This window comes from Zingiber officinale, chromosome 2B (assembly GCF_018446385.1).
Source record: "Zingiber officinale cultivar Zhangliang chromosome 2B, Zo_v1.1, whole genome shotgun sequence".
Lineage (NCBI taxonomy): Eukaryota > Viridiplantae > Streptophyta > Magnoliopsida > Zingiberales > Zingiberaceae > Zingiber > Zingiber officinale.
The window spans coordinates 61,383,025-61,396,934 of record NC_055989.1 but is presented as its reverse complement, the minus strand read 5'-3'; positions in this window follow the sequence as shown (position 1 = coordinate 61,396,934).

The following is a 13,910-nucleotide window of genomic DNA, read 5'->3' as shown; positions in this document are numbered from 1 at the left end:
CTTTTTCCAGACCGGTCCTTTAGATCATTGTACTTTTACTGAGCATTCGAGATCTCGAGACTTTCACTAAGTGTCCTCGACCTTTCACTTAGTGTCCTCGATCCTAGGATTTTGCCCGACATCCTCGACCTGCCAAGTATTTGTCCAATCCCACGAACTAGAACTTCATTGCCTAACCGTAGCTAGGACTTTTCCACATTTTTCCTAGTCTCAACTAAGACTTTCACTTTGCCTAAGATCACTTAGAACTTTCCTGCACACTTAATTCAACTCGTTATATCACAACACAGCTTAACTTTGAACTTGTATCAATATCAAAACACAAGTTTGATTAGCTAGTGCTTCTGTTAGTAATTAGCCCTAAGAGTCAATTATGAGATGATTATGCTTTTTGGGTTACTCATTAAGTTAGACTCAAATGAATCCACTCATTGGATTGAGTCCAATTTGAATTAGACACATTGGATTAATGGGTTAGACTTATTGAGTTATTGGATTAATAGTTAATCCAATATAATAATCCAACCCATTAAGAGGAATACAAAGAGACAAAAATCCTTGGTATTCATGGGATAAATATAAATAGATTTTGGAATGAATTTTTCATTAGATGAGAAAGAGATGAAAAGTGTGGCTCTTAATCTTCCCTCTTCTTCCTCCTTGGGTGATTTTTGCTCTTGGTCGAACCTCTATGAGTGGCTAACACCATGAAGGTGGTTCTTCTCCAAAGGTTTTGTTCGTGTGACGAATGAAGGATGTGTTCGTGTGGATACCGTAGAGGCGTGAACGCTTGATCGCGTTGAGATATGCATCCAAAGAAAAAGTTACTGTCGGGATTGCGAAGGGCATGCAACAAAGGTATACCTCTCATGTAAAAATTAGTATATGATTATTTTCTCCTTCGCATGGATCTTCTAGAGAGGATCTAGTTAATTTTCCGTTACGCTTAAGTGTGTTTAGCGGGCTAGATCCCTACAGTGGTATCAGAGTCACTTACGAAGGGATATACTAAGTTGTTAGAATTTTTATATGTGATATAGAAATGCATGATAGGTTTACTATGATCTGTAAATTATGAGTTCCAGCCAAAAAATTAGTATTTTGTTAAGAACAAAACATAGTTGGTATGTGATCAGCAAGGTCTCGGCCGAAGGTGTTTTGTTCGAAATGAAACATAATCGGTTTTTGAGGATAGTAGGGTCTCGGGTATGGCAGCAACTCATAAATGAGTATGCAAAATATTTTTTGCTTCGGAGGCGCTGCCCCCTAACCCCCGCAAGGGGCACTTCCCCTTGATCCCGCCCACTAATCGGCTAGCAGGACCGCCGTGGCATTGCGGCTCATAATTTGATATTCACATCATAACAGATTTATGTCATAAGGATATTGTGAATATATATATATATATATATATATATATATATATATATATATATATATATATATATATATATATATATATATATATATATATATATATATATATATATATATATATATATATATAACATGGTGCATGGTTATGACCCTTGAACCCCTATATGATTGTGTGTGATGTTATAATTCATAATACGACCCGCGTGTCATGCCTTCATCCTTTTATTTTTGTTGTAATTTTAGACTACACCCGAATGTAACTCGAGTTTCTTTAGATTTTGTAATGTATAAATTATAAAGGAGTTAGTCTACTAGACGATGGGCGAAAAGGAAGGAAGGACAACAACACATGACGACCAAGGAAGTGCTTGGAGAAGCTGCTTTGACCTAGGTTGACTTATCGCTCTTCTCATTGGCTTGAGAAGATTGTAGTTTATATATGTGATGTGTACTTTGATTGTATTCGATATATGTCTAGTTTAAATATAATTAGATCCATTTAATATATGCCTTCCAAAGTTTAGTACTCACTTCTAACTCGATCAATTGTAGTCATATTTTGCCAAAACAATGTGACTCAATTTATCTTGCTAGAGTGCGACAGGACAATTGTGATGTCTGACTATTAAACTTGGGTGCGACTTAACTAAGTTATCTCATTTAGATTGAGAGCTTAGAGGCATATCCCATAAGATGGAATTCAAATTGCACTAATCTTGGGTGATTAGCCAAATCCAACTCAAGATAAGCTATAATATGAATTTCATAAGATAGACAAATGAACAAATAGTATTGTTCATCTAGCTATATAAGAGTTGCATTTGATGCAATTGGTATATGATGTCTACCTACATTATACGGGTCTTGGGCGATTAGCCAAAGATAACTCAAGATGAGGTATAATATGGATCTTGTCCCACATGAATGTCATTGCGATTGGATTTGGAGCTAGTAGTGTGGGTAAAACCACAACCATGACTCACTCCTACCAAGATTTACAATTCTATGGGAGAATTATTTAATAAAGGCCTAATTAAATGATCTATATATGATACTAAGTTTTGCATTATGTTGTTGTAGATTACCATGTTATCAAATACGTCGAACACACTCTCTCTCTACGATCTGTCCTTGATAAGGACAAGCTCAATGGAGCTAACTTCCTGGACTAGTACAAAAACTTGAGAATATTTCTTAAGCAAAAACGGAAACTGTATGTCCTAGAGCATCCTATTCTTGAAGCACCCCCCGCTACTGCCACTAGAGCTGATAGGGATGCTTGCAAAAAGCATCAAGATGATGCATTAGATGTGTCATGCCTTATGCTCACCACCATGAACTCTGAGCTTCAGAAGCAACATGAGAACATGGATGCTTATGATATGGTTGAACACCTTAGACAACTATATCAAGGACAAGCAAGACATGAGAGATTTGAGATCTCTAAAGTGCTATTTCAATGCAGAATGCAAGAAGGACGCCCCGTAGGGCCATATGTACTCAAAATAATTGGGTATGTAGAAAACCTATAGCCATTAGGATTTTCACTAGGCCAAGAATTGACCACTGATCTGATCTTGCAGTCATTACCCGATAGCTATAGTCAATTTGTCATGAACTACAACATGAATGAAATTAACAAACCACTGCCTGAGATGTTGAGCATGTTGAGAACTGCTGAACTCAACCTTAAGAAGATAAAACCTAGTACCATTTTGATGGTGTCTAAAGGCAAAGGCAAGTGGAAGTCTAAAGGTAAGGGTAAGACCCAAGCCAAAGGCAAGGGCAAGACTCATGCACTAAAACCCAAAGGTAGGGTTGCTAAGGAAGAAACCTGCTTCCACTGCGGTGAGATCGGACACTGGAAGAGGAACTGCAAGGTATACCTAGAGGAACTAAAAAGGAAGAGAAGTGAGACTTCTGCCTCAGGTATATATGTTATAGAAGTCAATCTATCTATTTCTTCTTTATGAGTATTAGATACCGGATGTGCATCTCACATTTGTACTAATGTGCAGGGGTTGAAAAATAGTAGAGTGTTGGCAAAGGGCGAAATGAGCCTACGAGTAGGCAATGGTGCAAAAGTTGTTGTTGTCGCTGTAGGAACATATTCCTTATCTTTGCCCACTGAGCTTGTTTTAGAACTAGAAGAGTGTTGTTATGTGCCCGCTTTGACAAAAAACATTATTTCTATTTCTTATTTGGACAAGAAAGGTTTTTCATTTGTAATAAAGGACAAATGTTGTTCCGTTTATTTCAATGATATGTTCTATTGTAGTGCACCTCTTATGAATGACCACTATGTTCTAGACTTTGAAAACTCAATCTATAACATAAATACCAAATAGTTCAAATCTAATGATTTGAACCAAACATATCTCTAGCATTGTCGCTTGGGTCACATAAATGAGAGTCGTATATCCCAACTCCATAAGGATGGACTTTTAGACTCATTTGATTTTGAATCATATGAGGCATGTGAATCTTGTCTTCAAGGCAAAATGATAAAGACTCCATTTAGTGGACACGGTGAAAGGGCTAATGATCTGTTAGGACTCATACATACTGGTGTATGTGGCACTTTCAGAATAGCAGCTAGAGGAGGCTATTATTGCTTCATTACCTTCACTAATGATTTTAGTAGATACGACTATGTGTATCTGATGAGACACAAGTAAGAATCCTTTGAAAAGTTCAAAGAATTCAAGAATGAAGTACAAAATCAACTTGGTAAGAGTATTAAGATGCTTCGATCAGATCGAGGTGGGGAATGCCTTAGCCAAGAGTTTCATAATTATCTCATTGGGTGTGGGATCATACCTCAACTCACTCCACCTGGAACACCACAATGGAATGATGTATCAGAAAGGAGAAACCATACTTTATTAGATATGGTACGATCGATGATGAGTCATACGGATCTTTATACTTCTTTCTGGGGGCATGCTCTAGAGACGGTCACTTTCACACTTAACTGAGTTTTATCTAAGGTCGTCATAAATACACCATATACGATATAAACAGGGAAGAGTCCCAAAATATCTTTTATGAAGATTTGGGGTTGTGAGGCTTACGTTAAACGACAAGTCTCAGATAAACTAGGACCCAAATCAGACAAGTACTATTTTGTTGGATATCCCAAGGAAACAAAGGGATATTACTTCTATAATCCCACACAAGGCAATGTGTTTGTTGCCAGAACTGGTGTCTTTCTAGAAAGGGAATTTATTTCTAGAAAAACTAGTGGGAGTGAAGTCGATCTTGAAGAAATTCAAGATACATAAACTAACACCGACGCCTTAATGGAAATTGAACAGGTACCACAAAATGTTGTGGATCAGGATTTTGTTACACCACAAGAAGTTGTGGAACAATAATCTGTTCAAGTAGCACATGCTTTACGCATATCTAATAGGACTCATCGTCAACCTGAGAGATATTCATTTCTCTTGTCTGACCACGGTGATGTAGTGCTTATTGGTCTCGATGAGCCTACATCTTATCAAGAAGTTGCACAGTGTCTAGATTCTGAGAAATGACTAGAGGCCATGAGATCCGAAATGGAATCCATATACACTAACCAAGTATGGACTTTGGTTGATCCACCTGAAGGGATCAAACCCATTGGGTGTAAGTGGGTCTTCAAAGTGAAGACTGACATGGATGGACATATGCATACCTATAAAGGCAGATTGATAGCTAAGGTTTCAAGCAAATTCATGGTATAGACTATGATGAAACTTTTTCACCAGTTGCGATGCTTAAGTCCATTCAGATTTTACTTGCTATTACAGCTTACTATGATTATGAGATCTAGAAGATGGATGTTAAAATCGTATTTCTTAATGAAAATCTACTCGATGATGTGTACATGACATAACTTGAGGGTTTTATAGATCCAAAGCATGCTGGAAAGGTTTATAAGTTGCAAAGATCCATTTATGGATTAAAGCAAGCTTCTAGAAGTTGGAATCTTCGATTCGATGATGCGATTAAAACGTTTGGTTTCATTAAGAATGAAGATGAACCTTGTGTCTACAAGAAGGTTAGTGGAAGCACAGTCATTTTTCTCATATTGTATGTAGTTGACATACTACTCATTGGAAATGATATCCTCACTCTTCAGTCAGTGAAAACTTGGCTTGGGAATTATTTTTCAATGAAAGACTTAGGTGAAACAGCCTATATTTTAGGCATCAAGATCTATAGAGATAGATTCAGGAGATGACTTATTCTAAGCCAGAGTACATATATATTGACAAGGTGCTTAAACATTTTGCCATGCAGAATTCTAAGAAGGGATTTATGCCGATGTCACATGGTGTGAGTCTTTCGAAGACACAATGCCCTTTTTCTAAAAAAGGAAGGGACCGCATGGACCAGATTCTTTATGTATCTACTATAGGGTCTATCATGTACGCCATGTTTTGTACTCGTCCAGATGCCTCGTATGCGTTAAGCATGACGAGAAGATACCAGTCGAATCTAGGTGAAGGTCACTAGACAACATTTAAGAATATTCTTAAGTACTTGAGAAGAACTCAAGATTATTTCTCGATCTTTGGAGACACTGAAGAGCTTGCTGTAAAGGGTTACAGTTGTTGCTGTAAAGGGTTACAGTGGTGCAAGCTTCCAAATTGACAAGGACGATTCTAGATCACAGTTAGGGCATGTATTTTACTTAAATGGTGGTCTTGAGTATTGGATACTACAACGATTCCATCACATTCTAGGGATCATAGATATATGAGATATGAGGATATGTAGAGAATCAAACAATGCTAACATTACGGATCCTTTGACTAAGGCTTTGGCACCGAGAAAGCATGAAGGTCACACTAGGTCAATGGATATTAGATATTTCAGTGATTGACACTAGCGACATAAGGAGATTGTTAGTGTAAGCCCTAAGAAGCAATCAAGAGTTAATTGACTCAGGACATTTTGTATCATATTTCGTTATTTCATTAGAAGGCAAAGGTTATGGTTATTATATTTACTTCAATTCAGTGTCGAATGAATAAGTATAATAATGTCCTAGAGTAGAAGGTTCTAATCTACAATATATCAATTAGTTGAAATGATAGTGAGATATTGTAGAGAACGCTACTCTAAACTATTCCTAGTCAAGCATTAATATACAAGGACAATATTAATGCATTAAAATAAGCATTTAGATCAACGGATGACTTAATCTCACAAGTCATGGATATGAGATATCAGGTTGACACATGGATATATATTAGAGAATATGTGCTGAATTGATCCGCCATGAGATGTTTCATGGATCGTTATACGAGTATCATAAACATTCTCATGTGACTATTGGTATGAATAGTCCTTAGACCTGAAGTCACTACAGTTCCCTACATAAGGATTTGTGTACTTTGGTATCATCAAACATCACCTGTAACAGGGTGGACTATAAAGTCGATCACTGGGTATGCAATAAATTATACGGAGGGATGTGAGTGATGTAGATGAGATCTATCTCTTTCATATGATGGAAGCAATATCTGTGGGCCCCTTGATTAGTAGGACACAAGAATATATAGTCATACTCAGATGAGTCAATATGAGATATTGAGCTTATTTGTTTAGTGTGTCTACTTAGAGATCAAGAAACACAAAGATTGATAAGAGGATGACATGATCTATTCCTCATTGATCAATCTAAATATCAAGGATAGAAGGATTGAGTCTTACAAGATAATAGCCACAGAAAGGTTAGCTAAGATCTTGACTTTCTCGTCACTTGGGTAGCAATGATGCATTACTAGATGTCACTCATTACTTATGCATTGCAAATATTGATTTGGATACATTGCCAACGTTACGAAAGCCTATTGGGTCACGCACAAAGAACATATTGGTTTGGAGATGGGTATTTTAGTTTGACTAAAATACTAAGGATATTAAGAATAATGGGTAAATCCAAAGTGTTGGTGTCATCTTAGTGGTGATTGACACTACTGCTAGTGGGAGATTATTAGTAATTAATCATAAGAGTCAATTATGAGATAATTAGGCTTTTGGGGTTACTCATTGAGTTAGACTCAAATGAACTCACTCATTGGATTGAGTCCAATCCGAATTAGACACATTAGAGTAATGAGTTAGACTCAATGGGTTAGACTTATTGGGTTATTAGATTAATGATTAATCCAATATAATAATCCAACCTATTAAGTGGAATACAAAGAGACAAAAACCCTTGGTATTCATGGGATGAATATAAATAGGTTTTGGAATGAATTTTTCATTAGATGAGAAAGAGATGAAAAATTTGACTCTTAATCTTCCCTCTTCTTCCTCCTTGGGCGATTTTTGCTCTTGGCCGAACCTCCATGAGTGGCTAGCACCATGAAGGTGGTTTTTCTCTAAAGGCTTCATTCGTATGACAAACGAAGGATGTGTTCATGTGGATACCGTAGAGGCGTGGACGCTTGATCGCGCTGAGATATGCATCCAAAGAAAAAGTTACTGTTGGGATTGCGAAGGGAACACAACAAAAGTATACCTCTCATGTAAAACTTAGTATATGATTATTTTCTCCTTCGCATGGATTTTCTGGAGAGGATCCAGTTAATTTTTCGCTGCGCTTAAGCTTGTTTAACGCGCTAGATCCCTACAGCTTCAAGCACCAACATCTCCCTCTTTTTTATTTATGGTAATCTAGTTCAAAGTTAAGTAAAAATATTCAAAATAATAAAGCAAGATTTGTAAAATAAATAGCAAATAACAAATTTTCAAGTAACATTTTTCAAGTAACATTTTTCAAGACAAAAAGAAATAAGTTTAAATATTACTCACTCCCCCTTAAATGTTACTCTTTCTCAAAATAAAACTTTTTTACTTTACTTTTAACATATTTTACTCCCTTTAACATATATCAAAAAACTACTAAGTAGAGAGAAATTTGTTAACTTGTAAAAAATAGTACTTAAATTTGAAAAACTAACTTTTAATCTTTTTTCCAAAAATTTTTTTATCTTACGCTCCCCTTGAAAGTATCTCTAAACTTTCTTTTCAAAAAAAATATTTAGCTTTAAAAAGAGTTTCTTTGAAAAATAGCTAAATACTTAGCGTTAATTTTTTTTTTGAAAAATACTTAGCTTTGAAAGGACTTTCTTTTACTTAGCTTTAAGAAAATTTCTTTAAAAGGTACTTAGCTTTAGTTATGCCTTTAAAAAAAAATCTTTTTGAAGATACTTAACTTAACTTAACTCCTTTTACTCTATCTTAATTAATGTAAAAAAAAAAAAACTTTTAATAATTACTCTAAGTAATTACCTTAATTTTAAGGGGAATGTAAGCTTTATAATTAAAATTAGTCATGGACTATGACCCTAGAGTCCAAGAATGGAAAAAGTTTTAAAACATATTTAAAATAATTATCTATTTTTCTAATTTTTCATCACACTTTTTCTAAGTTATTAAGCATGTTAAGCTTATGAGTTGGTGTGAGATGAAGTTAATTTAATCTTAATTTTAAGTTGATTTTAATCTTAAGTTTATTAATATTAAAAAAATAATTAGATTGATAAATTAAATAAAAACATTAGTTAACTTTTGAAAAATAATTAGATTTAAGATTTGAAATTTGAATTTGAATTTTGTGAAATATTTAAGCTTGAATGATTAAATTTAAAATTTTAAAAAAATATTTAAGTTTGAATAAGTTGAAATTAAATTTGAGTTTGAAAAATAATTAAGATTTAATTAAGATTTTGAAATTAATTTTTTAAAATAATTAAGATTTGAAAATTAATTAAAAACTAATTAAGATTTTGATATTAATTAAGCTTTTAAAATTAATTAGGATTTTAAAATAATTTTTTTTAAATTAATTAAGATTTTTGAAATTAATTAGGATTTCAAAAATATGGATTTTGAAATTAATTATGTTTTTGGAATTAATTAAGATTTTTAAATTAATTATGTTTTTAAAAATAATTAGATTTTGAAATTAATTATGTTTAGGAAATAAATGTTTTGAAATTAATTAAGATTTTAAAATTAATTAAGTTACGAAGATAATTCTATTTTTGAAATTAATTAAGTTTTAAAGTTTAAATTAAGTTTAGTTTTATTAGATTTAATTAAGTTTAATTTGATTAGGTTTAATTAAGTTTAATTTGATTTAGGTTTAATCAAGTTTGGTTTGCATTTGATTTAGGTTTAATTAATTTTGGTTTGAATAATTTTTCATTTTTAACCTAAATCCATCTCACCCTTTTCTGAATTTTCAATCAGGAACCTTATGAGTTTTGTAAAATGATTTAGCTTCAATTTAGAGTGAAATCTAAGGTTTAATTTATATTTGAGTTAGACTTAGGTTTAATAGTTAGTCAATTAAATATCTATTTCGATAATCAACTTCCAGGCTTTGACGAGGCACGAGACCTTCTTGGGTATTGGAGCAACAACCACTTTTTGACAAAGCCTTTTAAGAAAATTAGATATTTAGTTTTCTTTCTGAAAACCCTAGGTCTAACTAGTCATGTGTCGATCATGTCTAAGTCCTTATCTATCCTAATCTAAGCATAAATAAAGAAAGCGGTAAATCAAGTATCATGTAATTCTATTTAATAACTAAAATGGTATTTTTATTAGCTTCCGCTGGATCTTAGCCTCGATAAGGTCTATCAAGTAGTAGATTTGATCCTTGGGGATCCAATATTGATTAAGTTCAACTTGATTAGTCAAATTAGACTTAGGGATCCATGATTGGACTAGATTTCTATTTGTTTGATTTACTAACGATAGGTAAGATCTAAATCATTGTTTAGCCTTATATCTAAGTTTGGATGGATTGTATACAACTTTTTATTTTCCAAGAATCAGATCAAGGTTCTTGGAACCCAAAGTAAACTATTCTAATATGTCCTTGAGTTCCTTGACTTCACTTTTCAAGGTGGAATTCTCTTCCTTAAGTTGTTGGACTTGAGTTGATGTTCCATCTTGAACTTGTTTAGTCAAAAAACTCAAGTTAGTCTCCTTAAGGGTTGTTTCCTCTTTTTAGAGTGACTTGACCCGTATATTGGACTTAGCTAATTTACGCATCAAATAATTAATTAAATTATATAAACGTTCTTTTGTAGAACTTACAGTGTTGTTTGGCCCTTCAGAAACAAATACGGATCCATGACTTCTCTCGATCTTGGCCTCTAATTTAGCACCGATTCCAGACTCGGACTCGGTTTCGACAATGTGAGCTTATATTGGGAAAACAAGGAAGCTTGATTGTTTGTGTTCTTTGTTGGAGTCTTCCAAGGACTCAGACCATGTTGCTTTCAAAGTCTTTCTTCTTCTTTGCTTCTGGTTTGGGCATTCTAACTTGTAGTGTCTATTCTGGTTACACCCGTAGCAGGTCACTTCTGATTTGGGCTTCATTGTTTGATTCGGACCTGGCTGCTTGTTGTTGGATTGGATTATCTTTTTCTTCTTAAGCATTTTCTGAAATCGGTTGACTAGTTCGGCGGTGATCTTGTCTTTGTCTTCAGAATCTGATTCATCTTCATATTTGGATTCAGGTTGATACTTGGGCTTCACCTTCTTGTTTATGAGTTTTCCTGCAAGTATTGTAATAACTTTCTTGACCAGAGTAGCATTAGTTTGTTCATGTAATTCAAACTCAAAAAATAACTCATCTAACCTAATAATTGAAAGATCCTTAGATACTTTGTAGGTATCTCCATAAAATCGTGTTGTTGTGATACGATATCAAAAGAATTAAGTACTAAATCTATCTATGCTAGTATATCATAGGGGTCAACTCGAGTCATCTCCCAACGAATGCAACGATGGAATGATAACCATAGGATTGTATGCTATTTATTTTTTTAGATTTTTGATATGGAAATGGGGGTTTTGGATTTTGATTCTAAACCTAACAAATGAGATAGCAAAATAAATATAAAATTTACCCTAATAAAATGAATAACATCCTATCTACCCATTAATAGTGATCTCACAATGCATTGTCACTTTATGCTACAATTTCACCATCAATGGAATTAAGGAATGAAATGACAAGGCATTAAATGAAAGATAATCTAATAAATGAAAGACAATGCAAGTAAAGGAAAGCTAACCTAATTTAATTTACAATTGCACTAGAATTAAAGAAAACATAAAGTGAGTAATTTATGAACTAAGCATTAAAGAAATCTAATCTAATCTAACAAAGCATTTAAATGAAGACATAAAACTAAACAATTGAAAGAGAAATACAAAGCAAGAGTTAAGCAAACTAAGACACATCAAATTGAACCTAACTATTTAAAGAGACATTTCATCGAACACATGACATGCATGAATTAGAACCTAACTACGATTGGAATGTTTCATCAAATAAGTTGTGCGCATGAAACTATTTAAGCATAGTACGTGTAATTCAAATATGGAGAATCAAGTTCAATGCAAACATTCAACCACAATTAATAAACATCAACATCAATAAAACTAAGTTACCACTCCACAATTCACACTCAACTTTTAATTCCAAAGGACTACCCTCGCCGTCACACAAGGGCCCAGAGATAGAACCCTTAATTGGGTGAAAAGTAGCACACTTCCGATTTGCTGTTTACTTTGACAACAAGGATGGATGACTCTTCACTTGAAGAAACTCTCTCCAAATGAAGTTGGACGATAATGATGGAATGGACTGTCAGACTCCTTCTCACTTTGCCGTCTGAACCCTAGATGGTAAAGCTGTCGGAAGGAAGTCGGAAGGTGGAGGTCACATCGGAGAAACCTCTCCGGCTAGGTGGATGCTCAGAGCTCACTGCTACCACTGCCCCTTAAAGTGCGTTGCCGCTGTCACTACGACACATACACTAGGGAGTAAGGGAAGTAGAGGAGAACACCGGAGAAACCTCTCCAACGAGTTGAACTTGAACAATGTCACTGTCGAAGCTTGTTACCCCCGTAAAGAGTGCTTCCTATCGTCGTCGCTTGGAATTAAGAAGAAGAGAAGCGTGGAAAGGGATGGCCAGATGACAACAGTGAAGGAAAGAGAAGAGGCCGTTGACCGATGGTGAGGAGAAAGAAAGGAGCGGTGGCGGTTGGTGATGGCGTGAGGAGAAGCTGCATGACCGAAAAACGAAGAAGAGAGGGATGTTGTGTGTGTGGGAATCAGGAGAAGAGGTAAGGTTAATAGGTTTCAGATTTTGGACTTAGGTTTTGGGTTCATGAGAAGTTTGGATCCAGATTTGATAAGAGAGATTGAAATTGGGCTCTGAAATTGAGCTTCAAGATTGGGCTTGAGGATTGGATTTAAAGTTGAAATCATTAGAAAGTGATCTCTTTCTTGATTGAGCTAGATGAACCCAACTCTCCATTTGACTTGAACTAAATATTCTCAAATTGAACCGAGTTTGGATCTATAGCTTTGAACTAATAGGTTTGACTCGACTCATGTCTATAGCTATTCTTTAATTCCCTACAAAATCATGAAATAATGCCAAAATTAGAGGGAGAGTATAAAAAACTCACAAATATACCCTAACTCACGAATCAAAATATTAAGCAAGAGTTAAATGAATGAGAGGATAAAAATGTTTAGTATGAGAGCTAAAATATCACATCAAAATCTAGTTATCAATCCCCCACACTTATTCTTGTACATCTCAAGCAAGTAAAATAAATGAACACTCAGGACTTTTATTAGAAAGAAACGATTACAAAGCTCAAAGTAAGACCTTAGAGTTCGTCTGTGTGTCTTGCAATGAGATAACCAAGGCGGTTATATAGAGGAAGACGAGAGGATGTGGGTGCTCATTGGGCCCCATCGTCCATCCTTTACATGTGCTTCCAGCTAATAAAGCCACCTCCCTACGGGATACTTTACACACACACCGAGGGAAGGACAATTGCCTCGTGACTATAGCTAAAGCATTACCACCGAAAGCAGCAGTAGTGCGATGCTGACACAATGCCAGACCACATGCAGCTGACACTTCTGCATTATTTGATCTGACCCAACACTCTAATCTCGCTCACCGTCTCAGGTACTGTTGACTATGGTTCATCCAAATCTGACGAATCACAGTCGAGCATGACAGACTCCTCCAACTACAATTCCAGTTCTTCTGAGAAGGTCCACTATCGTTGCCCCTGGTTCTCGCGGCTACTATTCGACATCGCCGTCACCGTTTGATGCATCCACAGAAAAGTCGTCCCTCATTCCCAGTCCAGAAGCCTTTCTATTTCTAGAATTTTCAACGCCGCCCGCGACCTTGCATTTCTCCATCAGAGTTGCTGCGGAGCATGGTGGGAGAGGAGGAGGAGGAACGTGTCCCTGTTCCTGGAATCGGCGGCCCCACAGAGACACCTATCGCCGACAATGCTATCCCTAACCCAGACGGCGAGCGAGATTAGAGATTAGAGTGTTGGGTCAAATCAAATAATGCAGAAGTGCCAGCTACATGTGGTCTGGCATCATGTCAGCATCGCACTACTGCTGCTTTCGGTGGTAATGCTTTAGCTTTAGTCACAAGGGAATTGTCCTTCCCTCAGTGTGTGTG